The sequence below is a fragment of the Astatotilapia calliptera genome, chromosome 9 (genome assembly GCF_964374335.1).
Source record: "Astatotilapia calliptera chromosome 9, fAstCal68.1, whole genome shotgun sequence".
NCBI classification, from domain to species: Eukaryota; Metazoa; Chordata; class Actinopteri; order Cichliformes; family Cichlidae; genus Astatotilapia; species Astatotilapia calliptera.
This window is the reverse complement of record NC_137430.1, coordinates 35,021,640-35,034,661: the sequence shown is the minus strand read 5'-3', so window position 1 is coordinate 35,034,661 and position 13,022 is coordinate 35,021,640. Positions and strand designations below refer to the sequence as shown.

At 44.8% G+C, this 13,022-nt stretch overlaps 2 protein-coding genes and 1 pseudogene across 3 annotated transcripts in view; 2 read left to right on the top strand and 1 right to left on the bottom strand.

The window, feature by feature from the left end:
* The window catches only part of LOC145431207 (uncharacterized), a 382,620-nt gene that overhangs the window by 294,773 nt on the left and 74,825 nt on the right, over positions 1-13,022 (top strand). The gene's annotated exons all lie outside the window — the stretch shown is intronic.
* Positions 7,210-12,394, top strand: LOC145430865 (uncharacterized; annotated as a pseudogene). The gene is made up of 2 exons (XR_013911180.1): positions 7,210-7,254; positions 8,972-12,394. The product of XR_013911180.1 is annotated as an uncharacterized LOC145430865 (transcript).
* Positions 11,620-13,022, bottom strand: part of LOC113028833 (activin receptor type-2B-like) — a 31,430-nt gene continuing 30,027 nt past the window's right edge. The window contains exon 12 of the mRNA XM_080306901.1: positions 11,620-13,022. This exon is cut by the window's right edge and continues 3,845 nt beyond it. The gene's annotated coding sequence lies outside the window, so the exon portion shown is untranslated.

Sequence of the window (13,022 nt, the reverse complement as noted above, 5' to 3'; positions counted from 1 at the left end):
AAGTCGTTGTAAATAAGTAGTTGTCCCTCTTTACTAACCAGCTGAGCCACCAATAGGATCCCATTCTGGATCCAAGTTTCCAGGAAAAGTGATTTATTTTTCTATAAAATATCTCTGTTGTTCCAGATGAGGTATTTGTGAGGTGAGAAGTTGTGTTTATAAATGAGGGTCCACGCTAAGAGGACCTGCTTATGGAAGGATGAAAGCTTTACAGGGAGTTTCTCAACATTGTAATTACAATTTAAAATAAAAGTAAAGCCACCAAAACGAGAGAAAATATGATATGGTATAAAGTTCCAGATAGAGGTAGTTTTTAAGAAAATGTTTAGCCCAATTAATTTTGAAAGTGTTGTTTAAAGTAGAAAAGTCTAAGACGTTAAGCCCACCTGATTCGTACTTATTCATCACAACAGTTTTTCTAATATATTGCGTACGGTTTTTCCATATAAAATTAAAGAGCATACGGTCAATATCTTTACTAATTTTCTTATCCAGATGTAAGGAGAGAGCAGCATATGTTCATCGGGATATCCCTTCAGCTTTAGTAAGTAACATGTCTGTGAAGGTTCTCAGTCATCCAGGTCATCGTAGTCAAAGGGTAAGTAACACTCTACCTTTCAAAGACAAGTCCCTTTGCAGCCACTGGTTGAACTTTTTTAGGGTTCTCTGTATAATTGGAGTGAAATTTGAAGAGCACCTTGCAGGAGCTTTCCTCTCCTCAGGAACTCTCTGCAGGAGGGGGAGATACAGGAGAGGTGGAGGAAGATCTCAGCCTGGGCGTCTATTGTCTCATGTAGTCTGGAAGATGAGTGGATGGTGGGGTGGGTGCAGTTTTCTCTGTGGTGGGGTTGGGTGGACTGTCCCGGGCTCTGTGGGGCCGGGGGGGGCGCTTCTGCACTGGGCCCGGTCTGGATGGGCCTGGGCCCCCTTTCCCTGGCGGGTCGCGGAGTATGGGAGTGCCTACTGGGGTCAGCGGGGGAGCTGGCCCCAGGGAGGGGTCACCTGCCCCTCCCTTCCTTCCCTCCCCATCTCCAGCTGCCTCCCTCCTCCCGCTCCACCACAGCCACCCACACATGCAGGGCCTTGGGGTATGTCACCAGGGTGCAGAGGAGGCTACCCCCCCCCCCCCCCCTCTGTCCCCTTCTGGCTGCCTCTGCCTCAATTTTATCCCACAACTTAGACATTCACATTACTCACACTCTCATTACACATACATATAGGATCTTGGGGGTGGGCACGATACACAGAGTCCAAATTACCATCAGGGTGTACACTTCACCCCTGGTGTCGTTGCCCACCTCTCAATGTTAAATACACGTAGACATTGAGGGCTAGCAGGAGGGACCATGCGCTTACCTGCTGCTCTCTGGCAGGTAGCTCCAAGCCCTCCTGGGTTTTAAATGCACCTTAGAACACACATGCATCAACATTACAATGAGCGGGTGGAGGGAGGTTCGGAGTCTTCTCTCACCCCCGTTCTCTGCGACCTGCTGGAGCGGGGGGGCTAGGACTAGGAGGAGGAGTTGGCCGTCCGACTGCGGTCTGGAGTGTGGGGCCTCCCTGCTGCTGCAGAGTCGGGGCGGTCTGCCTCCCCCCACCGCAGGGAAAAGGGTAACACCACCTGGGTCTGGGTGCAGTTCCCCCCTCCAGGGGCAAGGGTACCTAGACCCGGTTTGTAGAGTACGCTTGGGGAGTGTGATCGTGTGTACAACGTCTCTTCATGTCTGTCTCCACGTTGGTTGAGTGTGGAGTGAGTGCATATGAGAGCATGAGGGTGGGAATGGATGTTTGTGTCTGTCTGTGCCTGTATGTCTGTGTCTATATGTCAGGTTGGGTGTCAGGCGCCACCTCTCTGGGGACACCTCAGGCCCTCCAAGGTTTGGAGGCCTATCTCCCCCCACCACTCCCCCTGCCAGTGGCGGACTCCCTCAGACATCGGTGCGTTGGTGGTTCTTTGTGTCTGGGGATGGGCGTCCAGGTACACGCCGGCTCACTCCTTGGCGGCCGCTTATCGGGGCCTGGAGCCTGGGGCTCGCTCGGGCCACTTCGGAGGTGGGGTGCCCCCGGCCTCTCGGCCTGGGGCTCGGTCACTCAGGCACAGCTGGCTGCCGGCGGAGCTCACGGGCGCGTCACTGCAACTCCCCCTGGCTTCTGCTCCGCGGCTGCTGAGTGAGCCCTCATCTGGGACTCTCCTCAGCTCTTTCTGGGACAGTGGCGCGGCTGCCCCTCTGTTGGTCTTCCTTGGTCTCTTGTGTTCTGGGGGCCTCTGGATGTCTGGAGTTTTGATCTCCTCCATACCTGCTTCATGCCCTGGAGGACGGGGCTGTGGCCCCCCCACACCCTCTAGCAGATCATTACATGAAGGAACCTTTGGAATGCAAGCATGCTTGTTCTAAAGGCTCACCTTCTAGCACATTCACTTCACCAGATGCACCTTGTTTCTTTTCCTCACCTTTGATTGGGTGTGGTGCTTGGCCTTAATTGCACTCACCTGTCACTCGTTATATGAGGACTGCACTCACCTACCCCTCACTCTTTCTTCACTCCCACATGGGGCGGCAGCTGAGGTGAGTTTCTCTTTGAGTCTCCTGAGTTCATGTATCATTTTGAGTTACTTAAATTGTACTTTATGTCCTTTTTAGAGAGAGCAGTCCATGTGTGTCTTTCTTTCCTTTACCTGTTATACAATAAAACGACAAAACCTGCAAATGATGACTGCTTATTCTCATTCTAATCCGATGAGCCCATGATGATGACTACTGAAACCCTGAACCTTCCTTCCTCCAAAACAATGCTGATCCACACAGGTATGCACACAGGTGTACACACGGGTATTCACAGACGCGGACTACAGCTTTCTTGGCTGCTGCCTCAAAGCACATTGTACGCTGTCTATCTTGCGTGCTGCACAATATCGTTTATTATTTAGTATCTACTGATATCTACTGCTAGCTAGTTTATTGTGATGGTGCTGTTCTTTTTATTATGTTGCTCTTTGTTGTTTGCTTTCTCTTCTGTTTTTTTTTTCTCCATACAGGTGATCCAGGTGTTTTTTTTTTCTTTCTTCCCCCCTTCTCACCGTCTCTTCTCCCCTTTGGTTTTCTTTCTCTCCCTCTCTTTCTTTCATTCTTTCCCCCTGTCCTATCCCCCAGTCATGTCTGTCCCGTTTGTAGCAACTGAAAATAAAATAAATTCATAATTATAATAAAGGTCAATCAAATGGACCAATATGGCAAGGCCATGATGATCCACTTGGTAAAATAAATCCGCTTGGCATCTTTCTTGGCCTTAAGACAACAATTCTGATGCTAAAGATCCAAACAGGACACAAAAAAAAAAAAAAAAGAAAAAAAAAAGAAGTTTGAAGAGCATCTTGATTTTTGGTCTTTGGATATTAACAGTCCCAAGTATGTGACTTCTTGTTTAACAGAGATATTACAGATAGTATTTGCAGGGCAGTCTTTAATTGCTAGTAACTCACACTTTTTAAGATTTAGGCATAAACCAGAGGCCTCAGAGAAATCACTAATCACAGTAAGGGCTGGAGGGATTTGGTTTGCATTCTTCAAGAAGAGTGTGGTGTCATCGGCTAACTGGCTGATGACGAGCTCCTTATCAGCTGTGCTGATTCCTTGCACAACACTGTTTGAAATATTAGTTGCAAGAATTTGTGTACAAAGTAAAAATAAATATGGTGAAATAGGACATCCTTGGCGAATACCACGTTTCAGGTCAAATCTCGGGGTGGAGCCGTTAATCATTTTAATAGAACTATTGCCATTTGTGTATAAGGTTTTGACAGCTTTACAGAAAAACTTGCCAAAGCCAAATTTTTCCAAACAGTGGAAAATAAATTGATGTTCAATTGTATCAAAAGCCTTATAAAAATCCAGGAAGAGAATGAAACTATTGTCAGGTATCAGATCAGAGTAATCAAGTAAATCCAAAACCAGTCTAATGTTATTAGAAATGTGTCTGTTTCTCATAAAGCCTGATTGTGTCTCATCAATAATTGTTTCCAAGACCTCTTTCATTCTGTTAGCAAGTATTAAGGCCATAACCTTATAGTCATTATTAAGCAGGGAGATGGGTCTCCAATTATCAATAAAGAGTAAGTCTTTGTTTGGTTTTGGAATAAGTGTTATGAGACCTTGAGTAAGAGAAGGAGGGAGGGTGTTGTTCTCTATACTTTCTGTAAAAACCTGTAGTAAAAACGGAGCCAGGAGATTAGAAAATGATTTATAAAACTCTGCAGTCAAACCATCTGTGCCGGGAGATTTATTGGCCTTAAGTGCAGAAATGGAATTACAAACTTCCTCCACAGTCAGAGGGCTGTCACAATAACTTCTATCTTCCACAACAATAGATTTTAGGTTTTTAATATTATTGAAAAATCCTGTTGAGACAGCCTCATTATATTTTGAGTCGTATAGTTTAGTATAGAATTTGGCACAGAAATGTGAAATTTCTCTAGGATTGTCAGAGACAATGCCATTAATATTTAGTTGATGAATAGAGTTTGTTTTTGATCTGTATTTTTCAAGTCTGAAAAAGTAAGCAGAATTTTGTTCGCCCTCCTCCAGCCACCTCTTCCTGGATCTTATGAAGGCACCCTCAGCCTTGCGTCGATATAAACCGTCCAGTTTATTTTGAAGTTCTAGTAAACTTAATTTATCGTCCTCTGATATTTCTTCTGGGGACTTCTGGTAATAAGAGGCAATTCTGCTTATTACTTCCTGTTCTTCCGCTTTCCTTAATTTAGCAATTTGACTCTCGTATCTTCTCAAGAATTTGCATGCTTCAAATTTTAAAAGTTCCCAATTGGTGCAAAAGGACTTCTCTCTGTTAGGACCGCACGCTTCGTAGTGCGCATTTGGAGACCGATTACGTCACAGCGACGCGACGAAGGGTGTCCCAATTCAGGGTCTGTGTCACTACCCGATCCGTACCAGAAACCCGATCGGTACCCCGCATGCGCGAAAGGTTTCTACTTCCGGTCGTAGCGTTTTACGATAGTTATGGGTCAGAGTATCTGTTAAGATGTTAAGAATAACAAGTATATCTTAAAATGTTTGCAATAATGAAGCGTTTCAGTACAATGTAGACAAAAACGAAAAATAAAAAGATAGTTACGGATCAGGACTCTCCGATCCTTACTGCGCATGTGTAAAGTCTGACCGTACAAATCGGGTCTACCCGATCCGTACCGCGCATGTGCAGATGTTTTCTTCTTCTTCTGTTCGTTTAATGGCAGTTTACTCCCCAGTGTACGAGGATACCGCCACCTGCTGACCGAGCGAATAAACCCTATTATAAACTGAATTATCGTCATTACAAACGTGTGTTAAATCTGATTTAGCGATAGTCGAGTGTGTTTATGCTTGTCTGTGAGGAGAGGATTGTTGGAATAGTGATGATGATGTGCGCTATCACTGTCAATTGCCAGTAAACACTTCATCTGGCTGATGAATCTACACGTGAGATATTACAAAGTCTGCATTATTAACTCTGTAATTAGGCGCCATTCTTCTTATTTTACGGCGCTGTTGTTCAGTCGGGGGACGCTCTCTGTTGAGGAGAAAAGCATGAATTTCTTTGTATACGGATTATCCATTGTTTAAATGTCCCGGGCAGTCGAAAAGGAGGCAGAGCTGTTGAGAAATGCTAGGAGCTAACTGGGCGCGTATCATTCAAATATATTGAATGTCGCAATGTTGGCAAAGAGAGGAAGTGACGTAAGATTTGCGCATGCGGGGTACCGATCGGGTTTCCGGTACGGATCGGGTAGTGACAGTCTGTATGCTTTTTTTTATCCACACCCACCGCCGCGCTATGAATTGTGGGATGTATGGGACCACTAAGCGTGCACCGGACCACGCTTCTTTTTTTAAAATTTAAAATTTAAACTTTATTAAGAAGCAGTATACACAACATGTACACAACCAGAACAGAATTAACATATGCCAGGGGGTGTGATACAAAGAGTTACATGCATTCAAATAATTTGTAATTACTACAAATAGTAATAGTTTTCGCCCTGCGCCCTGACCCACTGGTGTCAAGACAACCATCTCACCCTCAACGTCGCAAAGACAAAGGAGTTGATAGTGGACTTCCGGAGGTGCAGAGAAGTACACACCCCCATCACCATCAACGGCGCTGCTGTGGAGAGAGTGAGCAACTTCCGGTTCCTTGGTGTACATCTGGCTGAGGATCTTACGTGGTCAGTACACACAAACAAAACAGTGAAGAAGGTGCAGCAGCGCCTCTTCTTCCTCGGGAGACTGAAAAGATTCGGCATGAGCCCCCGCATCCTCAGGACCTTCTATCACTGTGCCATTGAGAGCATCCTCACTGGATGCATCACCACCCGGTATGGCAACAGCACCGCCTACAACTGCAAAGCTCTCCAGCGAGTAGTGCGGTGCTCTGAACGGATAATTGGAGGTGAGCTTCCCTCCCTCCAAGACATCTACAGGAAGCGCTGCCTGAGGAAAGCGGGGAGGATCATCAAGGACTCCAGTCACCCCAGCCATAAACTGTTCAGACTGCTTCCATCAGGAAGGAGGTTCTGCAGCATCCGGTCCCGTACCAGCAGACTGAGAGACAGCTTCTTCCACCAGGCCATCAGACTGCTGAACACGTCATAGACACCTCAGCTTCACTACTGGAACTTTAACATTATGCACTCCATACTGTACAGTAATGCCACTGTTTTGCACATATTCAACTCTGTATATTTTTATATATTTTATTTATTGTTGACTCTATTTAATCTGTAAAATATGTGTATACACACACACACACACACACACACACACACACACACACACACACACACACATAGAAAAATATTTAGTATACACATCCAGAAATGCATACACTATTATATATTGTACATATATTTATTCGTTTCAGATGTAGCCATTCTTGTATTTTGCTTGTTTACATTATTGTATTTTGCACAACTCTGTTGCTTGTGAAGCTCGCACACAAGAATTTCACTCACATGTGCTGTACCAATGTACCTGCACATGTGATGTGACAATAAAAGTGATTTGATTAGGTTTTTCACAGCCTTTTTGTTAAGTGATCCACGAATCAATTTTATGTAACATAAAACATCATTATAGTAATGTTTAAAATTGGGCTTTTTACAATAAGTTAAAATACAACATTTTCCCGTTTCACAGTAAAGTCTTTGTAGAGATGTCCAGCAATGAATCTACTGAAGTCTTTCCAAAATGTTCCAGCGTATGAACAGATCCAGAAGAGGTGCTGCACAGTCTCAGGATGGCTTCCACAAAATCCACAGCTCACATTTATGTCCCTTTTGAACTTCGTCATGTAATGATTAGCAGGATAACATTTATGCAGTATTTTAAATGAGACTTCCTTCACTTTATTCGTTACCAGATACTTGTTAGGAATTGTCCATACTCTTTTCCAGTTAATGTCACTGACAAAGGAATTCCAATAAGAGACCACATGTGGGAAAGTTAGAGATTCTGTCTGGAACAAAGCACGGATATTCTTATTACTTTTACTGTGGTTTGTTAGACAGATTCTTCCTATGTGTGAATCTAAAGGGTTGGGGAGAGAAACAGATGATATGCAAGGTTGAATACCTTTAAAAAGCATTATAATACCCGTAGGTATTGCATCAAATAATATGGCATATTCTTTGGGTGTGGCTGGAAATGTATAGGTGTTTAAGAATTCTGAATAAGACATAAGCTGCCCATTAGGATCAAACAGCTGATTCACTAAAACAATCCGTTTCTCAACCCACCTAGAAAAAAATAATGATTTATTTTTATGCACTATGTTCCTATTATTCCAAATTGAACACGTATGGGGTGTAAACTTGTGTTTATATATAAGGGACCAAGCTAATAGAAGTTGTTTGTGAAGCATCGAGAGCTTTTCTGGAAGCTTATCTATATTATAATCACAACCTAAGATGAAACTGGACATCTCTACAAAGACTTTACTGTGAAACGGGAAAATGTTGTATTTTGTTTCTTTCGAAGGCAAAAAAAAGATGTTTACTTTATAATAAACTTATTAGTTATCTTAGCTAAATTTTATTTTCACAAATGCAAATACAGTAACAAAAAGGCTAGTTTTAAACATTACTATAATGATGTTTTATGTTACATAAAATTGATTCGTGGATCACTTAACAAAAAGGCTGTGAAAACTATTACTCTTTGTAGTAATTACAAATTATTTGAATGTATGTAACTCTTTGTATCACACCCCCTGGCATATGTTCATTTTGTTCTGGTTGTGTACATGTTGTGTATACTGTTTCTTAATAAAGTTTAATAATTGGGAACTCTTCTTGTTTACACTCGTAATAACACAAACACTAAATCCTGCTTCTCTGTGCTGTTGTGTAGCAGTGTGTACACCTGAGACTGTCACCTGTCTGTCTGTCCTGCACTCTCTCTCTGTTTCTTTCTCTCTGATTGTGGAATAAAAGTATGAACATGTGTTTATAAGTTACACTTGTGTTTGAATCCTGCAGCTTATCACACATTTGATGTCCATGTGTGACGACTGCAAGTGTCCAGAGTGAGGACAGACTGAGGGACCCACTGCTGCACATCATCTGTGAGGCTTTGCAGCCCTGATGATCCACCAGGACAAACTCAGCAGAGGAAGAGGAGGGGGAAGAGCCAGCAGCAGCTGACAGATGGAGAGAATAGACAGACTGTTCCCTGTTTGTGAAGGACTGCTAGGAAAGTTTAACATAACTGTCTGTGCTGAATCAGTCTTATTAGGTAATGTTCACATAATGTGATCATCCCAGTGTTTCCAGTGTGGGAGAAAGTACTCAGAGTACTCAGGGCCTTCAAGCTGGCTGTAGTTAAACCTTTACTCAAAAAGCATCTCTACACCCAGCAGTCTTAGCTAATTATAGGCCAATCTCCAACCTTCCTTTCATATCAAACATCCTTGAAAGAGTAGTTGTCAAACAGCTAACAGATCATCTGCAGAGGCTTATTTGAAGAAGCGAGACCCCACAAGCAGCCACAAAAAGAAAGTTATAGTTTGCCTTCAAGACTTTGAAAAGGACAAAATCATTGACCGCCTTACATATCACCGCCTTTACCCAGGGGATGCCATACCCTGCATTTACAGACTTCCTAAAATCCACAAGGAAGCTGTCCCACTCAGACCCATAGTCAGTAGCATAAACTCAGCCACTTATAACATTGCTAAACACCTTGCTACCATCCTTGCTCCTCTCGTGGGGAACACCCCACACCACATCAAGAACTCCACCGACTTCACCGACAAGGTCCAGAAACTTACCCTGGATCCAGATGAAACCATGGTGTCCTTTGATGTAGTCTCTCTCTTCACTTGCATACCCACCACGGAGGCCGTGGAGACTGTCAGAAAACGACTACAAGAAGACAGCTCATTGGAGGACAGGACCAACTTCACACCCGATCAGATCTGCACACTGTTAGACCTCTGCCTCACCACTACATATTTCAAGTACAACGAAGGCTTTTACAGACAAAAACATGGCTGTGCCATGGGCTCCCCCGTGTCACCTATTGTAGCCAACCTTTACATGGAGGAAGTGGAAAGGAAGGCTCTTGGCTCTTTCAAAGGAAGAGTACCCAGCCACTGGTACAGATATGTGGACGACACCTGGGTCAAAATCAAGACACAAGAAGTGGAATCCTTCACTGCGCACATTAACGCTGTGGATAAAAACATCAAGTTCACCAGGGAAGACACAAAGGACGACTGTTTGCCTTTCCTGGACTGCGCTGTGCACATTGAAGAAAACGGCAAACTCAACATCGAAGTTTACCGGAAGCCCACACACACGGACCAGTACCTCCTCTTTGACTCCCATCACCCTCTGGAACACAAACTTGGAGTAATCAGGACCCTACACCACCGGGCAGAACATGTTCCCTCTAAGCCTGAAGGGAAAAAGAAGGAACACACACATGTAAAGGAAGCACTCAAAACGTGCGGCTATCCTAAATGGGCGTTCTTAAAGTCAGCAAAGAGGCACAGAAAAGAAGACCAGACACCAGCGAGGGAGGATAAGAAAGACAGACGCAACAACATTGTCATCCCCTATGTAGCCGGTGTATCAGAGAAACTCAGGAGAGTTTTCTCCAAGCATGACATCCCAGTGTATTTCAGACCCAGCAACACGCTCAGACAAAAACTGGTTCACCTGAAAGACAAAATGCCAAAACACAGACTTAACAATGTGGTGTATGCTGTACAGTGCAGCGAGGAATGCCCAGACCTCTACATTGGAGAGACCAAACAGCCACTTCACAAGCGCATGGCACAACACAGAAGAGCCACCTCCACAGGACAAGACTCAGCAGTCCATCTGCATCTAAAGGTCAAAGGTCACTCTTTGAGGATGCCAATGTTCACATTTTGGACAGAGAGGACAGATGGTTTGAAAGAGGAGTGAAAGAAGCCATCTATGTCCACTGTGAGCGACCATCTTTGAACAGAGGCGGGGTTTACGACACCAACTCTCTGCCATCTATAATCCAGTTTTGAGATCCTTCCCAGACGCCTTAACGCCCACTCACATCCTGGGCCATCTGACCTCAGGAATTCGCATGATAAGGTGGGGCCAGGTTTCACAATGAGCTCACCCGAAACTCTGGCTGATTGTGACCCACACCCAGTTTCACACCTTGGCTCAGGCGATTAGAGGATCATCAGGGGTCCTTTTGTCCCTCTGTGGGGGGTCATTCCCACTAGGTTTATATCTGGGACTCTCCACCATTTGACCTTAGAACTGAAGAAGCTTCTCGGATGAGAGGTGAAACGTCTTCAAGTAACTTAAAGAAGTCCAGACGCTTTTCTTTCCAAGCTCCTTTGGCTTATTTGAAGAGTTTCAGTCAGGTTTCAGAGCTCATCACAGCACAGAAACAGCTTTAGTGAAGGTTACAAATGATCTTCTTATGGCCTCTGACAGTGGACTCATCTCTGTGCTTGTCCTGCTAGACCTCAGTGCAGCGTTCGATACTGTCGACCATAATATCCTATTAGAGCGATTAGAACATGCTGTAGGTATTACAGGTGTAATATGTGTCATACATTACACATATTACACAAATATGCTCTCTTCCACAGCTTGTCTTTATCCTGTCTTCCTTCTCTCACCAATCACAATTAAAAGGGAGTTTTTCCTTCCCACTGTTGCCAAAGTGCTTGCTCATAGGGGGTCATATGATTGGTTGGGTTTTTCTCTGTATGTATTATTGTACGATCTACTGTACAATATTAAGCACCTTGAGGCGACTGTTGTTGTGATTTGGCATATAAATAAAGCTGAATTGAACTGAATAAAACTAAAAAAACATTTTGTTTTACTTGTTTTTACTGCAAAAAACTTTCCATCTATACTAAATGACCTTTCACTGTTTCTCTAACAGGTGTAGCGTAGACTACATACGTATGATAATCTCCACCCTCCTTTACTTCTTCCAACCGTTCGAGTGTCCACAGGGCCAGTTCTGGCCCCCGGACCTTATGTTTGACACCCCTGACCAAACACCACCCGTGCTCTTCTTCCTGCTCCACCTTATGGTAAAGAAATCCAGCAGTCTGTTTAAAATACTGTCACATTTTTATTGTTTCATTTACAAAAAGTTTCATTTTCTACAGTTTATTGGAGTGTGAGCCTCAGAGTCACCGGCTCAGATACATTCATACAGCGACGAGACACACACACACACACACACACACACACACACACACACACACAGGTCATTTCCTGTCAGTCTCCAGGCAGACGGAGCAGGTGGAGGTTCTCTTTATAAAGCACCACAGTAAAACCAGGAACCTCCATCAGTCGCCTCTACTGAAGGAAGGACCGGAACCAGGAAGAGGCTTTTATTTTGTTAGATGTCACTTCCTCCTTCCTGTTCATATATGTTTGTACACGTGTATTTATACATGTTAAACTGCTCCTCCTACAGTCACGCCGATGAAGATCAGTCGCTTCTCTTCCTGTTTAGAGACTCACAGCTCGCTCCTCCCACAGGTGGAGCAGATGGCGTAGGTGGAGCTGACCGCCTCTGTCGGCCCATGCCACAGGAAGTGAACGGTGCTCATGACTTTCAGTGAGTGTAGGACTCCAGCTGCAGCTCCAGATGTTGTAACATTTGGAACCGTGCATTCTGGGTCGGCTGTTTTACTTCAGCGTAAAGTGGCAGCAGAGCTGTTAGCCAATCAGATCACAGCTGACACGGCGAGGCGGTTTGCTGTGCAGGTCAACTGATAACGCACAGCTAGCTTTCCTAATCCTAACTGCCATGTAAAGCAGGGCTAGCTTACCCTGAGTACGGGTCACTGTTGCCATGACGATCACCCCCTCCCCCCCCCCAGAAAAAAAATCTGACGTTTAAGTAATGCGCCCGTCGATTGGCAGCAAAGTCGACAGAGGGGGCGGGTCCCAAGACCAGTGACAGTACCTCGCTCGTTCACGGCGTGTCTGATCGATTCGTTAGCAGCTCTGCTCTTTTCCCGCCTTAGTCATGTTTAAACGAAGATTCGCTGGGATCACAGCTCTGCTCGCCGTCACAGTCAGCACAGCGAGCGTTCAGTCCTACACTCACAGGGCTGTCCTGAGGATAAACACCCAGAACTCCTTTCTGCTCGTCACTATTTAAAAACTTCGATGGCAGAGACAGAGGACTGTGAGGGAACTCGTGTCTCTGACCTCGGCCGTTTCTTTGGCACAGGCCAAAATACCAAAAAGGAGGCGGCCATCTTCACACACCTGCTCAGGACAAGCTGGAGGAAGGAGTCACGTGACTCGCTCTCTTTAGCATCGAGCTCCAAGGACTCGGAGACCAGAACCTCCCTCACAGCTCTGAGGGAGGTGTTAGCCAGGTCAGTGCTAGCAGCACAAGCTAACTCTGATGAAATAACCTGGCCAGGTGTTTCCGTGTGCAGTCATGTACTGTAGAGTCAGATCAGCTGGCCGAGGCCCTGAACAGCCGGTGATG